The sequence below is a fragment of the Rattus norvegicus genome, chromosome 9 (genome assembly GCF_021556685.1).
Source record: "Rattus norvegicus strain SHRSP/BbbUtx chromosome 9, alternate assembly SHRSP_T2T, whole genome shotgun sequence".
NCBI classification, from domain to species: Eukaryota; Metazoa; Chordata; class Mammalia; order Rodentia; family Muridae; genus Rattus; species Rattus norvegicus.
Window position 1 is genome coordinate 63,956,122 of NC_141542.1, and position 7,519 is coordinate 63,963,640.

The 7,519-nt window shown below is 39.9% G+C and overlaps 1 pseudogene; it reads right to left on the minus strand.

The window, feature by feature from the left end:
• Positions 1-798: 798 nt before the first annotated feature.
• Pgap2-ps2 (post-GPI attachment to proteins 2, pseudogene 2) lies at positions 799-5,504 on the minus strand (annotated as a pseudogene).
• Positions 5,505-7,519: the final 2,015 nt, after the last annotated feature.

Consider the following 7,519-nt stretch of genomic DNA (forward strand, 5'->3'; position numbering starts at 1 on the left):
AAGTCCACTAAAATGTCATTTTATTTTATTTTATTTGTTGACAAAAGAAAAAATTACTGTCCTTTGAAATAAAATATACAAATGAGAGCTGGGGATATGGGACAGTATCGAGGATAAAGGAAAGCCAAGGAACCCATTCTGGAGTAGGGAAATCTACCTCTGACCCCTACCCCCTGTCCAAGGAGGGAAGGGTCTTAGAAGGCTGTGATTTTAGGGTTCTTTGATTTTTTTCCTTAAAACAGGGTTTTACTGTATAACCTTGGCTGGCCTTGAACTCAACAGATATTTGCCTGTCTCTGCTGTGTTGGGATTAAAGGCATGTGCCACCGTGCCTTGCATCTTATTTCATTTTTGAGGCAAGGTCTGGCTGTGTAGCCCAGGTTGGCATGGATCTTGAAGCAGTCCACCCATCTCAGCCTCCAACATGCTGGGATTACAGACATATTCCAAGAAGCCAGAGGTTTTAGATGGGAAATGAAAACATATCCTATGCTTGATACTGCTTCTGGGACAAGTTATCTGTTAAGTACGACACAACACCACTTCCATTGGATGACCTCGGAGACCAAAGCCCTTAGAAATCACACAACATACTTCCCCCAGTCATACACAGGAACACAATGAGGCTGATGGGGAAGAGGGTACACCTGTAGAACACCTGGGCAAGTTATAGAACTACCACCTGGGTGTACACAATCTGGGTGTGCACGGTAGATTGCTAGACGCATCTGTCCGATGAATGAACAGAGATAAATGGCTGTGATCGTCAGGTAGCAGCCACTGCTCTGGACCCTAACCTTAGTGAAAAGAGTCTATATAAAGGTCAAAAACTAGACAGTCATGAACCTCAGGACTTGGTTTCTTGTTTCCCAGCATCAGAGAAGGGTGTAGAATCTCTTCCTCAGGCTGAGAGGTTATTAGCATCTCTTTGTTCCCAAAGTCCCACCAGGCTGTCATGTGGAACCCCATGTTGGTTAGGACAACAGTATACTCCAGGATGGCAAAGATAGTATACACTCCAGCTTCACAATACATGTTGTGCCAGAAGTAACAGCCAGCTCCAAGAAGGAGATAAAGTTGATGATGAAGAGCTGCTGTTTCCAGCTGTAGGACTTACAATCCTCCTGACTTACTGTGTGCTTCTTGGTCAGCTGCCAGAGAATGCAAGTGAGGAGCATGTAACTAAGGGATGCCCCGTCAAACACAATGAAAGCATTTTCGTGGATGATGAAGACCTCGGAGGAGGAGACATAGGTGAGCACGAGCAGCACCAGGTTCTCCACCACATTGAGACTGAAGTTGAGGCGGCAGAGAAGGCGGTAACCCCGACACGGGGATGCACAGCTGAGGTAGTGGGTCTGAAGAAAGAAGTTTCATAGATATGAGAAACAAAGATGTAAGAACAAGGTTCTGGGAATATAGAAACAAGGTTTTGGTGGTAAGAGTGACCAGGCTTAAGTTGAGACCAGCCAAAACAAAGCTGTTCTCAGAAAAAGACTCCCCTACCCCTCCCTGTGGTAAATTCCAAGAAAAACCACCATATGTGTCAGCCTGACCTTATCTGACTCCCCAGCTCCCCCCACCCCACCCCTCTCCAGGAACTTTCTGAGGCCAGGTGCACAGCAGGATGAGGAAATTGGCCAATTAAGCCAAAAACACCCCCTTGAGTGAACCAACCAACGACTGAAGCTATCCTTTGTCCTGTGTTCCACCAATCAAAGTAACAGGTAGCCCTGTTGCTGAGGTCTGCCCTTTGTAAAATATAAAAGATGTGTGCTGTTTGAGTTCAAGGTTGACTCTCCCTGCGAGGATGAGCAACCCCATGTGCATGGATCAATAAACCTCTTGCCATTGCATCGGTCTGTTGTCATATTGTGTTCTGTGGGTCATGCTCCTGAGCTAAGACCACTTTGGGGTCTTACAACATTTTCAATAGGTGAAGACTGTCAAGAAGTGGGGTGCTGAGTGTAGGCCAATGCAGAAACGCCACACGTAGTGCTGGGGAACCTTCCCACTAATGGCAGAGCTCACTGATGGCAGGCAATTGGGCACTTAAAACCGCAAGCTAGTAACTGGCAGAGCAGGGATTCAAAACTAGTCTGAGGTTCCAAGGCTCCCCAACGCCTCCACTCACAGTGCCTGGAGGGATCTTGAGCAGGCGGCCCCAAGTAGTGGCGGCTAGGGGGCCATACCCCGTAGCCAGGGGCACAGAACTGGGAGCCCCATGCATCCAATGCTAGAGATATATTCAATAATGATTGGAGAAAACCATCACAGCTAAAATATAACATCTAGAAAACATCAACAGGTTATATAAACACTTTTATAGGCATAGAAACAGAAGCAATCTTTGACTGTGATATGGCTATCAGTCCCACATTTTTAAAGTTGTGCTTTGCACCCATATCCAAAGATGGCCTGGAGTAAATTGGTTATCAGGATAATCAAACAACTCTAGCACTAGAAGAACAGATTTATGAGTATGATAATGAAGAAGAGGTAGATGAGGAGGATGCTGGTAATATAGAGTATAAACCAAATGGATTTAACAGATATCTATAGAACCTTCCATCTTATATCTTCTTTTATAGCACCTCAAGGTACTTTCTCCAAAACTCACCATATGATTGGTCACAAACAGGCCTCAACACATCAAAGAAGATTGAAATAATCCCATGCATCCAATCAGATCATGATGGACTAAGGCTGGTCTTCAATAACAACAAAAATAACAAAAGGCCCACATACATATGAACAACACTACGCCCAATCATAATTTGGTCAAGAAAAAAATAAAAGAAATTAAAGACTTTTTAGAATGTAAGGAAAATGAAGGCAAAAGATACCCAAACTTATGGGGCATAATGAATGCAGTGCTAAGAGGAAAACTCATAGCTCTGAGTGCCTCCAAAAAAGAAACTGGAGAGAGCATACACTAACAACTTGACAGCACATCTGTAAACTCTAGAACAAAAAGAAGCAAATACACACAAGATGGCAGGAAATAATCAAACTCAGAGCTCAAATCAAGCAAGTAGAAACAGAAAAGAGCTATACAAAGAATCAACAAAACTAGGAGCTGGTTCTTTGAGAAATCAATGGAATAGATAAACCCTTAGCTAGACTAACCAGAGGGCACAGAGAGGGTATCCAAGTTAACAAAATCTGAAATGAAAAGAGAGACATAACAAAAAAAAACTGAGGAAATTGAAAAAAAAATCAGATCCTACTACAAAAGCCTATACTCAATGACACAGTAAAATCTGGAAGAAATGAACAATTTTCTAGATAAATACTGGTACCGAAGTTAAATATGGATAAGGTAAAACAACTAAACAGTCCCATAATGCCTAAAGAAATAGAAGAACCCATTAAAAGTCTTCCAATGAAAACAAACAAAAACAAAAACAAACAAACAAACAAAAACAAAAACCCCAGGACCAGATGGGTTTAGTGCAGAATTCTATAAGACCTTCAAATAAGACCTAATATCAATACTCTTCAAACTATTCTACAAAATAGAAACAGAAGGAACACTACCCAATTCATTCTTTGAAGCCATAATTACACTTACTTCTAAAGCACACAAAGACCCTACAAAGCAAGAGAACTTCAGACCAATTTTTCTTATGAATATCAATACATAACACTCAATAAAATTCTTGCAAATAGAATCCAAGAATACATCAAAATGATCATCCATCATGATCCAAGTAGGCTTCATCCCAGGGATGAAGGGATGGTTCAATATATGGCAATCCATCAACGCAATCCACTATGTGAAAGATTTGTATGACGAGAACTTCAAGTCTCTGAAGAAAGAAATTGAAGAAGATCTCAGAAGATGGAAAGATCTCTCATGCTCATGGATTGGCAAATATAGTAAAAATGGCCATCTTGCCAAAAGCAATCTACAGATTCAATGCAATCCCCATCAAAAATCCCAAGTCAATTCTTCACAGAGTTAGAAAGAACAATTTGCAAATTCATTTGGAATTAAAAAAAAACCAGGATAATGTAAACTAGATTCAGCAATAAAATAACTTCTGGGAAATCACCACCCCTGATCTCAGAGTAATAGTGATAAAAAACTGCATGGTATTGGTCGAGAGACAGGTAGGTAGAACAATGGAATAGAATTGGAGACTCAGAAATGAACTTATATACCTATGACCAAAGAGCTAAAACCATCCAGTGGGGGGAAAAACATTTCCAACAAATGGTGTTGGTTTAACTGGTGGTAAGCATGTAGAAGAATGCAAATTGATCCATTCTTACCTCTTGTACAAAGCTCAAGTTCAAGTGGATCAAGGACCTCCGATACACTGACAAAACCAGGTAGACTGGAACTAATAGAAGAGAAAGTGGGAAATAGCCTGGAACACATAAGCACAGGGGAAATTTTCCTGAACAGAACACCAATGGCTTATGCTCTAAGATCAAGAATTGACAAATGGGACCTCATAAAACTGCAAAGCTTCTGGAAGGCAAAGGACACTGTCATTCGGACAAAATAGCAACCAACAGATTCGGAAAAGATCTTTACCAATCCTACATCCCATAGAGGGCTAATATCCAATATATACAAAGAACTCAAGAAGTTAGACTCCAGAAAATCAAATAACTCTATTTAAAAATGGGGTACAAAGCTAAATAAAGAATTCTCAACTGAGGAAAATCATTTGGCCAAGAAGCACCTAAAGAAATGTTCAACATCCTTAGTCATCGGGGAAATGCAAGTCAAAACCACCCTGAGATTCTACCTCACACCAGTCAGAATGGCTAAGATCAAAACCTCAGGTGACAACAGATGCTGGTGAGGATGTGTAGAAAGAGGATCACTCCTCCATTGTTGGTGGAACCACAAGCTGGGACAACCACTCTGGAAATCAGTCTGGCTGTTCTTCAGGAAATTGTACATAGTACTACCTGAAGGGCATTTAAAAGTTATATATAATACCTTAATGTATTATATTTGTTTAATGCCCAATTCACAATATAAAGAATGTGTGATATCAGATTAGACAGTGCACAAACCTAAAGCAAATGTGTGAAATATGACTGGGGAATTATTGGATAAAATTTGTAACCAGGAAATTATGACACAATTCAGAACATTCAAATACACCATGTCTAGTAGACAGAGATACCATATAATATAATGATCCTATGCAGATTAAATTTCCAATATCCCGCTATTCTAGAGAAGGGATTATACCACAACCAGGTAAACCAAAACTAGTAACAGCTCCATTGATTGAACCAGACACATCATAACCAGCACAAGTCATTCTCTTGCCAAGAATTAGACCCATACAGTTAAAAATTAATTGGATGATATTACTACCACCCAAAACATATTGCCCAGATGGACTTTATTATGAGCTACAGTATTTCATATTGAATAAATACAGAAGAAAACCCCTACAAGCATTAGCAGTAGGAGCTTTTGTGGTTGGAGCAATCCTTGGAGGTACCATGGGCAGAGGAGTAGCAATAACCATTATTCAACCCATTAAAACAGAGTTCTATCATACACAAAAAATTAATGCAGACACAGGCAAAACATTGCATGGAATATCACAATCAATTTATGTATTAAAAACCATGGAAACATATGGTTGGAAATACAAAAGGACATTAAATCTCATCACCACTAGTCATAACTTGGTTATGTGCCAAATCTATAAACATAATGTAGAAAGTACAACTAGAGAATTAGACACATTGTTTGCAACAAGAATGGGCAGACAAACCACAGAATTTCAAACTATTCTGGGCACTGAAAGAATGTCTTACTGTGCTGAAGGCATATGTTTATGAAACTTAGTATAAAATTTTTAGATAATATACAGAATGGAAACATTGGTAAACATATACCACAACCTTTAAGTTGTTTAAAATACCATATACATAGGAGAAAACCTGGGTAAGACCAATTGATGGCTTCATATGGATAAATGTTAGCACACCAGCATACATCCCCATGGAACACACTTACAGACTAGGACCCAACACATATTTATACCCACACATACCCACAAGAAAGATGGCAGAAACACGTTGGCATATTCCACTGCGCCTCAGACTGTACAAACCCTGGGTAGTTACCCTGGGTAACTATAAATTCTTGGTACGCACCAATAATGAAACTATAGCTAGATGCAGTTATTTAAATGAAATAATCATGCATGATAATCACATAGACTGGAGCATAACTAGAGGATGCTAACTAGTGCATAATTGTTCACAGGCGGCAGTATACAGTTGGCTGAGAATAACCATAGTAAACCACCAACAAAAATATTACTTCTCGTCTGATGCACAGTTTGATTTTGAATTAAAGAAAGACCACATGGATAAGTTTGTTAAAATCATTATAGAAATTGATGCAACAGCAGAGCACAATGAGAAACACTTACAGAGCATACATCTAACACTCCTGAGGCAAGATAAAGGATTGGGGCATAATACAGCAGAATTAATTATACAATATGGTTGGCGTACCCAGAGCAACACCTACATTTGTAAGGACTGGAATAAGGAATTGAAGAAAAAGTGTGGCATATGGGACCAATTAGCTAGAATTTTTCATTTTGATGCTGTGTGTTACCATGTATATAATTGGATTCATTGGCTGAAAGAAGTATTTTGGTTCACGACATTTTGCATTCCTTTTGTACTAAACTTAAGAGTAAGTTTGTTTCTTCTTAAACATTTCTTCAATAAGCAAGAATTCCTAATAGGAAGAACTGGGGAATGTACCCAGGACATCAATGTCACCTAGGAAACTCCTCCTTAGCCAGAAACTTTTTTGTTAATTGTTTCTATAAAACTATGGAGTCATTAAAAGTCTTGTTTAGAAGATTGCATGTGTTCACATTTGGAATTCCCCCAGATTGTACTTATTGGATGTCCCCATTAACCATGATGAACCTCCAGGGACCACCAGAGGAAGACTTAATTTGTATGTTAGTATAGTATGTTTGTTTCCACTTGGCAATGACCAGATACCCACTATATAAGGAACCAATTAGAAAGGCAATCTATGGCATAGGCTACAGGTTTGCAGCCTATATATAGAACAAAGACAGCCATTATCAATATGATCTATGCAAAGCTCTGATGATGAGTCTGCAAAAGCCTTGCTCCTTGGATATTGACATTTTATCTTTTACTATTTATCGTTTATGCTACGTGCAGGCCCTCAAGATCTGGAAGCTGCTTGCAGGCCCTGGGACCCTGCCCCCAGGTTAATTTTGATGGTGAGTAAAGATGCCAACAGCTAACGGCTGGGAAGAAGAGACATAGGTGGTACTGGGGTTCCATGAGCTTGCCGAAGGAGGAGGAGACACCACCGTGGAGTAGAAGAAGAACATGCTTGAGGGAGAAGGAAAGCGGCCATGGGTTAACTGAATCATAAAATCATAAATGTGGGCTGGCCAATTGAAGCTAAGAGCAGCCCAGAGGAAGGATAGTGAGTAATAACTTGGGTTAAAGAAAGGAAAATTGATTCCAA